We start from the raw sequence: 11,921 nt of genomic DNA, 5'->3' as shown, positions 1-11,921 counted from the left end.
ATGAAGGAGTGAAGATGGGTTTATATGAGAGTGGAGAGGGAGTATGGTTCAGCCATTATGGGTGGGTTTGGGTGGGAAAGTGGTTTGAATTTGAATGGTGAGGTAGGTGGGGTTTTATGAAGGATGGATGTGAGTGGTGAAGAGAATGGTGGGATTTGATAGGTGAGGGTTTTTGGGAAAGAGGTATTGAGGTGATTGGTGAATGGGTGAAGAAAAGAGAGAGAGGTGCGGTAGGTGGGGATCCTATGGGGTCCACAGATCCTGGGGTGTCAAGGATATCTCATCCCTGCACCAAGTGGCGTGCAAAATGCCCCTTTCTGCCAATCCTGGCGTTAAACGCCAGGCTGGTGCCCATTTCTGGCGTTTAACACCATCTTCTTGCCCATTCCTGGTGTTAAACGCCAGTCTGGTGCCTATTTCTAGCGTTAAACGCCCAGAATGGTGCCAGACTGGGCATTTTAACGCCCATTCTGCTACCCTTACTGGCGTTTAAACGCCAGTAAGTGTCTCCTCCAGGGTGTTCTATTTTTCATTATATTTTTCAGTCTGTTTTTGATTTTTAAATTGTTTTTGTGAGTTTACATGATCATCAACCTACAGAAAACATAAAATAACAATGGAAAATAACATAGATAAGTAAAATTGGGTTGTATCCTAACAAGCACTTCTTTAATGTCAATAGCTTGACAGTGGGCTCTCATGGAGCCTCACAGATGTTTCGAGCAATGTTGGAACCTTCCAACACCAAACCTTAGAGTTTGAATGTGGGGGTTCAACACCAAGCTTAAAGTTTGGTTGTGGCCTCCCAACACCAAACTTAGAGTTTGACTGTGGGGGCTCTGTTTGTCTATGTATTGAGAGAAGCTCTTCATGCTTCCTCTCTATGGTTACAGAGGGATATCCTTGAGCTTTAAACACAAGGGAGTCTTCATTCACTTGAATGATCAATTCTCCTCTGTCAACATCAATTACAGCTTTTACTGTGGCTAGGAAGGGTCTGCCAAGGATGACGGATTCATCCATACACTTCCCAGTCTCTAGGATTATGAAATCAGTAGGGATGTAGTCGCCTTCAACCTTTACCAAGACATCCTCTACAAGTCCATAAGCCTGTTTCTTTGAATTGTCTGCCATCTCCAATGAGATTCTTGTAGCTTGTACCTCAATGATCCCTAGCTTCTCCATTACAGAGAGAGGCATGAGGTTTATGCTTGACCCTAGGTCACACAGAGCCTTTTCAAAGGTCATGGTGCCTATGGTACAACGTATTGAGAACTTTCCAGGATCTTGTGTCTTTAGAAGTAATTTCTGCCTAGTCAAGTCATCCAGTTCTTTGGTGAGCAAGGGGAGTTCATCCTCCCAAGTCTCATTACCAAATAACATGGCATTTAGCTTTATGATTGCTCCAAGGTACTTAGCAACTTGTTCTTCAGTAACATCTTCATCCTCTTCAGAGGAAGAATACTCATCAGAGCTCATGAATGGCAGGAGTAAATTCAATAGAATCTCTATGGTCTCTGTATGAGCCTCAAATTCCCATGGTTTCTCATCAGGGAATTCCATGGAGGCCAGTGGACGTCCATTGAGGTCTTCCTCGGTGGAGATCATTGCCTCTTCCTCCTTTCCAGGTTCGGCCATGTGAGACGTGTTTATGGCTTTGCACTCTCTCTTTGGATTATCTTCTGTATTGCTTGGGAGAGTACTAGGAGGGAGTTCAGTAACTTTCTTACTCAGCTGACCCACTTGTGCCTCCAAATTTCTAATGGAGGACCTTGTTTCAGTCATGAAACTTTGTGTGGTTTTAATTAGATTAGAGACTATAGTTGCTAAGTTAGAGTGGCTCTGCTTAGAATCCTCTGTCTGTTGCTGAGAAGATGATGGAAAAGGCTTGCTATTGCTAAACATGTTTCTTCCACCATTACTGTTGTTGAAACCTTGTTGAGGTCTCTATTGATCCTTCCATGAAAGATTTGGATGATTTCTCCATGAAGGATTATAGGTGTTTCCATAGGGTTCTCCCATGTAATTCACCTCTTCCATTGCTAGGTTCTTAGGATCATAAGCTTCTTCTTCAGGGGAAGCTTCCTTAGTACTACCTGGTGCAGCTTGCATTCCAGACAGACTTTGAGAAATTATATTGACTTGATGAGTTAATATTTTATTCTGAGCCAATATGGCATTCAGAGTATCAATCTCAAAAACTCCTTTCTTCTTATTTGTCCCATTATTCACAGGGTTCATTTCAGAAGTGTACATGAATTGGTTATTTGCAACCATCTCAATGAGTTCCTGAGCTTCTGCAGGCATCTTCTTCGGATGAAGAGATCCTCCAGCAGAGCGGTCTAATGACATCTTGGACAGTTCAGACAGACCATCATAGAAGATACCTATGATGCTCCATTCTGAAAGCATGTCAGAAGGACACCTTCTGATCAATTGCTTGTATCTTTCCCAAGCTTCATAGAGGGATTCTCCTTCCCTCTGTCTGAAGGTTTGGACTTCCACTCTAAGCTTGCTCAATTTTTGAGGTGGAGAGAACTTTGCCAAGAAGGCATTGACTAGCTTTTCCCAAGAGTTCAAGCTTTCTTTGGGTTGTGAATCCAACCATGTCCTAGCTTTGTCTCTTACAGAAAAAGGGAAGAGCATAAGTCTATAGACTTCAGGGTCAACCGCATTGGTCTTGACAGTGTCACAGATTTGCAAGAATTCAGCTAAGAACTGATGAGGACTCTTCCAATGGAAGTCTATAAAACTTGCAATTATGTTGCATTAGAGAAACTAATTGAGGCTTAAGCTCAAAGTTGTTTGCTCCAATGGCAGGGATTGAGATGCTTCTCCCATAAAAGTCGAGAGTAGGTACAGTAAAGTCACCAAGCACCTTCCTTGCATTGTTGGCATTGTTGTTATTTTCGGCTGCCATAGCTTCTTCTTCCTTAAAGAGCTCTGTTAGGCCCTCTATAGAGAGTTGTACTTTAGCTTCTCTTAGCTTTCGCTTCAAGGTTCTTTCAGGTTCAGGATCAGCCTCAACAAGAATGCTTTTGTCCTTGCTCCTGCTCATATGAAATAGAAGAGAACAAGAAAGTATGGAATCTTCTATGTTATAGTATAGAGATTCCTTGAAGTGTCAGAGGAAAAGAAGAAGAGAAGGAGAAAGTAGAAAGAGAAGAATTCGATCTTATCAAGAGGGATAGAGTTCGAATTGTTGATAGTGGAGGAGTGTTAGTCCTTAAATAGAAGGATGTGAGAAGAGGGGATTTTTGAAATTGAAGTAAAAGATTTTGAAATAATTAAAAGAAATTTTGAAAATTCGATTGATGATTTTCGAAAACTAAGATTGGGAAAGAAATTAAGTGATTTTTGAAAAGATTTTGAAATTAGAAATCAAAAAGATATGATTGAAAATTAATTTTGAAAAAGATGTGATTGAGAAGATATGATTGGAAATCAAATTAAAAAGAGAAAGTTTTAAAATTAAAGTTGATTACTTGACTAACAAGAAATTAAAAGATATGATTCTAAAATTTAAAATTTGATCCTTTCTTTATAGGAAAATAACAACTTGAAAATTTTGAAGTAAATCATTAATTGCAGCAAGGATTTTCAAAAATAGTAAAAAAATAAAAAAATGGAAAGAAATTGATTTTTAAGAGATATGATTGAAAAGATATGATTTGAAAAAGATTTGATTTTGAAAAATTATGAAGATTTGAAAAAAAAATTGGATTAAAAACAAAATCTTCCCTCTAGTGTCATATTGGCGTTATACGCCCAGAATGGCATCCATTCTGGCGTTTAATGCCCAAAATGCTACCTTTTTGGGCGTTAAACGCCCAGCCAGGTACCCTGGCTGGCGTTTAAACGCCAGTTTTCCTTTTTCACTGGGCATTTTGAACGCCCAGCTTTTTCTATTTAATTCCTCTGCTGAATGTTCTGTATCTTCAATTCTCTGTATTATTGACTTGAAAAGACACAATTTTGAAAATATTTTTGAATTTTTAATGATGAGAAACAATAAAAATACAACTAAGATCAAATAAACAATGCATGCAAGACACCATACTTAAGAATTGATACTAAGATACATAAAATATTTTTTATTTTTATGATTTTATAAATTTTTTTTTGTGATTTTTTGAAAATTATATGGAAAAGAGAATAAAGAGATTCAAAACTTTTAATAAGAATTCCAGGAATCATGCAATGTTAGTCTAAAGCTTCAGTCTAAAAAGATTAGACATGGCTAGCTAAGCTTCAGCAGGACATTACATTCAGCAGCTAAATTGATGAGAATCAATCAGCTTTTGTGATGATAAGAACATCACCTTGAAACTCTAGAATTCATTCTTAAAAATTCTGAAAAATAAAAAGAAAAGTACCTAATCTAAGCAACAAGATGAACCGTCAGTTGTCCAAACTCGAACAATCCCTGGCAACGGCGACAAAAACTTGGTGCACGAAATTGTGATCATCAACAATGGCGCCAAAGACTTGGAGATCTCAAACGTGAATCACACTTTGTCACAATTCCGCACAACTAACAAGCAAGTGCATTGGGTCGTCCAAGTAATACCTTACGTGAGTAAAGGTCGATCCCACGGAGACTGTCGGCTTGAAGCAAGTTATGGTCATCTTGTAAATCTCAGTTAGGCAGATTCAAATGGTTATAGAGGATTGATAATTAAAGATAAATAAAACATAAAATAAGGATAGAGATAGAGATACTTATGTAATTCATTGGTAGGAATTTCAGATAAGCGTATGAAGATGCTTTGTTCCTCCTGAACCTCTTCTTTCTTATTACCTTCTTCCAATCATTCATACTCCTTTCCATGGCAAGCTTTAGGTTGGCCATCACCGTTGTCAATGGCTACTTCCCGTCCTCTCAGTGAAAATGTTCTACGCACGCTGTCACTGCACGGCTAATCATCTGTCGGTTCTCGATCATGTTGGAGTAGGATCTATTGATCCTTTTGCGTCTGTCACACACCCAACACTCATGAGTTTGAAGCTCGTCACAGTCATCCCTTTCCAGATCCTACTCAGAATACCACAGACAAGGTTTAGACGTTCCGAATCTCAGGAATGGCCGCCAATAATTCTAGCCTATACCACGAAGGTTCTAATCTTAGATTAGAAACCCAAGAGATACACATTTAAGCTTGTTTGCATGTAGAACGGAAGTGGTTGTCAGTCACGCGTTCATAGGTGAGAATGAATAGACTTGTGGTTGTCAGTCACATAATCATCACATTCATCATATTCTTGGGTGCGAATGAATATCTTGGAGAAGAAATAGACTTGAGTTGAATAGAAAAACAATAGTACTTTGCATTAATTCATGAAGAACAGCAGAGCTCCACACCTTAATCTATGGTGTGTAGAAACTCCACCGTTGAAAATACATAAGAACAAGGTCTAGACATGGCCGTGAGGCCAGCCTCCAAAAGCGTCTAAGATAGTATAGGACTTATCAAAGATTTTTTTTCGAAATACAATAGTAAAAGGTCCTATTTATAGAGAACTAGTAGCCTAGGGTTTACAGAAATAAGTAATTAATACAGAAATCTTCTTCTGGGCCCACTTGGTGTGTTCTTGGGTTGAGAATTAAACGCCAGCTTTTGTGCCAGTTTGGGCGTTTAACTCCAGCTTTTGTGCCAGTTCTGGCGTTAAACGCCAAAATTCTTGAGCTGACTTGGAACGCCGGTTTAGGCCATCAAATCTTGGGAAATGTATGGACTATTATTAATGTTATTTTATAATTTCTCAAAAGAATTTCATTGCAAGCATAGTCTAAACCAACAATTAATCCTCAATCAAAGTTTAAAAGGTTTTCACAATGCAAATCAAAATAACCGGGAGTATTAATCCCGGGTCGTTCTCCATAGGAATTACAATGAAGTGCTCGATTATTGGCTATGAAGGTTCTTTTGGGGTTTTTGTAATAAGAGACAAGAAATGTAAAAAGAAAGAAAGGAAATGACAAGTAACTAAAAAAGGAAAGGAAATTCAAATGGTAAAAGGTCTTGGCAAGGGTTGATGGTTAGGGATTACTATCCTTGTTACTAACTACAGTATGATAATTGCAAGGATCAATCCGATTTAGTCATCCTCTAATAATTGAAAGAAAGTCAAATGAGTATCATCAATCCCAATCCATAAGTCCTAGACACTCACTAATTGAATTAGTGAAAGCTAGTGTCAATGGACTCCAATTATCATTCACTTGGACATTAGCATCTCAAGGTCACCCAAGTAACCAACCCAAGCCAAGAGGATCGGGGGAAAAATCTAACTCACAACTAGAAGGAATATTTCATCAAACACCTAGAATGCAATGAAAGCAAACATCATAAAATGCAAGAATTAATAAAAGCCATGACTAATATAAGCAAGAAATTAACAATAGCAACTAAGGTAAACATAAAAAGACATAGAAACATAAAATTGCATTAAAAGAGAATTGACATTGACAAGAGAGTTCATAAAGTAAATTGGCCAAATAAAGGAATTAGCAAGAAAAGTAGATAAACTAAAGTACTAGAAATAATAAAAGTAAAGAAAAACTAAATTGGAGTAAGAATAAAATCTAGATCTAAGAAGAAATTGAAATAAGAACCCTAAAACCTACTACTCTCTCTCTAGAATTCTACATCTATCTAAAACTAAAACTAAGCTAATGACTACTTCCTCCATTCCCCCCTTCAATCCTTGGGTTCTATAGCATCATAAATGAGTTGGATTTGGGCTTGGATGGCTCAGAAATTGCCCCTAACGTATTGCCTTTAATGAGGTAATGTGTCGCTTGTCACGCGTACGCATGGGTCACGCGTACGTGTCGCTTGGCAAATGACTTTGTCACGCGTACGCGTGACTGGAATCCTCCAAATGCTCATTTCTTCATGATTTCTCCACTTTGCATGCTTTTTCACTTCACTTTTCCAATCCAATCCTTGCCCTATAAACCTGAAATCACTCAACAAACATATCAAGGCATCAAATAGAATTAAAGTGAATTAAAATTAACAATTTTACGGCTTAAAAAGTATGTTTTCACTTTTAAGCACAAATTTAGGGAGAATTACAAAACCATGTTATTTTAGTGAATAAATGTGAGAAAAGTTGATAAAATCCTCTAAATTCAACACAAGATAAATCACAAAATCGGGGTTTATCAACCTCCCCACACTTAAACCAAGCATTTCCTCATGCTAAACCAAGAAAGAGACAAAGGGTATCAACATTTATTCAATGCAAGTACACGATCTATATGCAACCTATCTATATACATGCAACTACTTGGTCAAAATAAATCAACTTCCAAGAATACATATATGAACATAAGGCTAAAGCAATAACAATCAAATCAAATCCACAATTGAATTGAGTTATTGAAAAGAATTTACAAACTTGTAAGAAAAGAGATGATCATAGGTGAAAACATGTAATTGAGCAATCGAACCTTCACTAGATGTGTACCCGCTCTAGTCGCTCAAGTGTATAGGGTTGATTCAATCAATTCTCCTCTAATCATTCTTTTCAAGATTCATTTTTCATCTAACAATCAACAATTATTCAATGCATGCATACATTTGTCATGAGGACTTATCCATAGGTTGTAATGGGGCTAGGGTCAAGCGATGACTTGCATCATCTACCCTTTTTTCTTGTCTAAAAAGGACCATAAAAGAGCATAATCTCAATAAATCATTACAATTCATGAACTAAATGATAAATATTGTGGTGCATTGCTTTGAAATGGGTTTGTGCTGAATTTCAGGTGAAAAGAGTAACAAAAAGGGGAGAAAACAACAAAATAGAGCTGGGCTTGTGTAACCGGGCGTGCCACTTGGAGCAAATGCCATGAAAGTATATGGGCGTGGCATGCCAGGAGCCACGCGTGGCACGCCAGTTGTAATTTCCAGAAAGGGGTTCTCAAAGTTTTAACAAGGGCGTGGCACGCCAGAGTCCAAGCGTGGCACCCAGGCTGGGTGTGGCACGCCAACTCCGTTGAAGACTATGGGGCATGCCACTTGAGTTTGTGGGCGTGGAACGCTAGAAGAAAATAAGCCTAGGCATGCCACTTGGTATCGAAGGCGTGGCACGCCAACTCTAATCCAACACTTGGGCGTGCCACTAGAGGACCTTGGCGTGGCACGCCAAGCTTGATGGAGACACATCAATATGGGTGTGCCACTTGAAGATCAGGGTGTGGCACACTAGTACAACTTTCCAGAGGAGGAGGAAAAGGGCCAAACACTTGGGCATGCCACTTGGTATCGAAGGCGTGGCACGCCAGCTATCTTTCTCACTTGGGCGTGCCCCTTGAGTCTCAGGCGTGGCACGCCAATGCTCAACCTCTCATTGGGCGTGCCACTTGCTATCGAAGGCGTGGCACGCCAGCTATCATTTCCCACTTGGGTGTGGCACTTGAGTCTCAGGTGTGGTACGCTAGCCTCATCACTCAACAAGAAGAAGACTGGGCGTGCCACTTGAGCTTCAAGGCGTGGCACGCCAAGACTAGAAGGCCATGGGCGTGCCACTTGAGTTCTGGGTGTGGCACGCCAACAAAGGAACCAGGCACATACAAGGGGCGTGACATGCCAGACCCTGAGCGTGCCGCACTAGTTCAACTCTCAAGAGAAGGAATCAAGTACACATAAGGGGCGTGGCCCGCCAGACCCTGGGCATGCCACGCTAGTTCAAAGTTCCAGAAGGGAGAAGAAGAAGAATAAGCCTGGGCGTGCCACTTGGGCTCGAAGGCGTGGCACACCAGGTTAACCAAGGTTTAAAGAGACCCTGGGCGTGCCACTTGGGCTCGAAGGCATGGCACGCCAGGGAAGGAGGACAAAGAGCGTGCCACTTGGGGAGCTGGGCGTGGCGCGCCAAGCCAAATTCAGTGGCTAGGCGTGGCACGCCACTCAAGCACCAGCCACACGCCAAGCCTGGAGAAGTCATGAGTTTTCTTTCCCTCCAGCTGTAATTTTCTTTTCTCTTTTGTATTTTCTTAATTCTAGTGCTAGGAGTAGTATAAATAACCCCTGGAAGTACATAGAAGGGGTTGTGGAGTAGTAGTTTTGTTGAAGTATAGTTAGATTTACTTTTCACATCATCTCTTCCATCTCTTGTACTTTTCTCTTAAGCTATGAGTAGCTAAATTCCCTCTCATTGGGAGAGGGAGCTCTGTTGTACTTGATGGATTAATGAAAGTGAATTTCTTCTTCTCTTCATCTTTTCTTTAATTTTTTAGAAGGAATTTCGTTTTAATGCTAAGTGTTCAATCATCTTGGGAAAGAGGTTGAATGCAAAATAGGTTTCATGGGAGCCTTGGAAAAGGAAAAACGTAACCACGCTTAAAATCCCTTCTCACACTTGAGTAAATTTGGGTTTTGGTGATTGGATATGGTGACATATAATCCACCCACTACTTGGATCTATGAGGATGTGTGGTATAATTAGGGACCAAGCATATCTCTCTTCATGAGCAATTGGACCAAGGAATTGGCTGATTATCAAGATTTGAGAGATTGAATCACCAAGGGATTGGGGTTCAATCAATCATGATTGCAAAGAGGTCAATGAGTTGCATGATTGAAGATGAGATGAGTAGGATTTAATCCAAACAGAACGATATCTCCTGACCCTAATAAATTTTCCCTATTCTTACTTCCCATATTCTGTTATCTTCCATTCCTATTTACAATTCAGTCATTTATGTTTCTGCACTTTACATTCTTGCCATTTACTCATCTGTACTTTATTACTTTTCTTTACTTTGAGTCATTTACAATTCTGCTCGTTTAAAATTCTGCAATCACAACCTATATTGCTCAGCTAGACTAATTCACCCATTAATTAAAATTACTCAAATCTACCAATCTCTGTGGATATAATCCTACTCCACTGTAGGTTATTACTTGACAACAATTTTTAGTGCGCTTGCCAAAGAACGGATTCATGATTATATATGGGGAGTAATTTTCGGTCATCAAGTTTTATGGCGCCGTTGCCGGGGATTGGATTGAATTTGACAATGATTAAATTGATGGGTAGCTAGATTAAGCACTTTTAATTACCTTTTTAATTCTTTTAATTTCAGTTCCTTAATTTTCTCCTTCTTTTATTTTGATTATTTTAGCTATTCATTTTTCATATTTCCATTCTTTTCTTTTCTCTATTAACTGTTTGATTAATTGCACCAACCAAACTAACCACTAGTTTTAACAAGAAGTGATTCCTTCACTTGTCCTCTGCTTGGTATTTGTTGAATTTATGACGGGTAGAAGAGGAGAAACTTCATCCTCTTTCGATAGTGAACCTGAGAGCACTTTTCTTAGATTAAGGAGGGAAGCAAGAGGCAAAAGAATAGTTGGAGAGGAAGTAGTGGAGGAAGATCTGGGAGTTACTATGGAGGAAGAGGTGCATAACCATGTTGGAGAGGATGCTGGCAATCATGTTGGGCAAGAGAGGAGAGTTCTAGCCTCCTACATCAACCCAAATCCAGGAAACTGTGGCAGTAGCATTCTAAAGCCAACAATTCATGCTAACAACTTTGAGTTGAAGCCTCCACTCATCACACTTGTCCAGAATAATTGTTCATTTGGAGGGGGTGCCCAAGAGGACCCAAACCAACATCTTATTACATTCTTGAGGATCTGTAACACTGTAAAGTCAAATGGTGTACACCCTGACACCTACAAACTACTTTTGTTCCCTTTTTCTCTCAGAGATAAGGTAGCAAAATGGTTGGAAGCATTTCCCAAGGAGAGCTTGACGACTTAGGATGATGTTGTGAACAAGTTTTTAACAAGATTCTATCCTCCACAGAGAGTCAATAGATTGAGAGCTGAGGTGCAAACCCTCAGACAGCAAGATGGTGAAACCCTTTATGAGGCCTGGGAGAGATTTAAAGACTTGACAAGGAAATGCCCTCCGGATATGTTCAACGAGTGGGTGCAATTGCACATCTTCTATGAGGGACTGTTATATGAGTCAAATCAGGCAGTAGATCATTCTTCAGGGGGCTCACTCAACAAGAAAAAGACCATTGAAGAAGTCATAGATGTCATGGAGACTGTGGCCGAAAATTAGTACTTCTATGCTTCAGATAGAACTCAAAAGAGAGGAGTGATGGAGCCCAATTCTATGGATGCTTTGTTAGCCCAAAACAAAGTGATCACTGCACAATTAGCAGCCTTAACCAAGAAGATGGAGAAGAACCAAGTCTCAGCTGTTCAAGCCCAAGCCCCTTCACAAGAAGGAGATACACAAGAAGTTGAATATGAATAGGAGCAAGCTAACTATGTGAACAATCCCTCTAGGCCACCATATGATCCCAATGCCAAGATATACAACCCAGGTTGGAAGAACCACCCAAATTTTGGGTGAGGAAACCAACAAAACCACAACCAAGACCATAAACCATACCAATTTAACCAATACAACAACCACAACCCCAACCATCACTCAAGCAACAACAGACCCTATCACAACTCACAAAATACACCCTACCACAACTCACAAAATTCATCATACCACTCCACCCAATAACCACACAATAACCACCATAAAGATACATCATCCTCAACCATGCAACCATGTGAAATCAGCAGCAATTTTGGGAAACTGGAGGCTGCCATAGCACAATTGTCAGCACAACTGACAGGAACGGTCTCCACTATTCTAGAGAAACAAATGCGAGCTGAAAAAAAGATAGATGCAAACCAAGAGGAGTTCAGATCCAACATAAAGAACCAAGGGGCAGTATTTTCAAAACTAGAGGCACAAGTAGGGAGCTTGTCTAAATAAATACCCATGCCTACACATACATTTCCCAGTGATACCATGGCCAATCCAAGAGGGGAATGCAAAGCCATCACACAAAGGAGTGGAAAAGTTGTAGAAGAATCACTCCAAAGTCAAAG

The 11,921-nt window shown here is 39.8% G+C and overlaps 1 non-coding gene across 1 annotated transcript; it reads right to left on the bottom strand.

The window, feature by feature from the left end:
- Positions 1 to 10,833: 10,833 nt before the first annotated feature.
- LOC112761478 (small nucleolar RNA R71) lies at positions 10,834 to 10,939 on the bottom strand. Its single transcript, XR_003181873.1, has one exon. It is a non-coding gene; the product is annotated as a small nucleolar RNA R71 (small nucleolar RNA).
- Between the last annotated feature and the right edge of the window lie 982 nt (positions 10,940 to 11,921).

This window comes from Arachis hypogaea, chromosome 16 (genome assembly GCF_003086295.3).
Source record: "Arachis hypogaea cultivar Tifrunner chromosome 16, arahy.Tifrunner.gnm2.J5K5, whole genome shotgun sequence".
NCBI lineage: Eukaryota > Viridiplantae > Streptophyta > Magnoliopsida > Fabales > Fabaceae > Arachis > Arachis hypogaea.
This window is presented reverse-complemented; position numbering and strand designations above follow the sequence as displayed.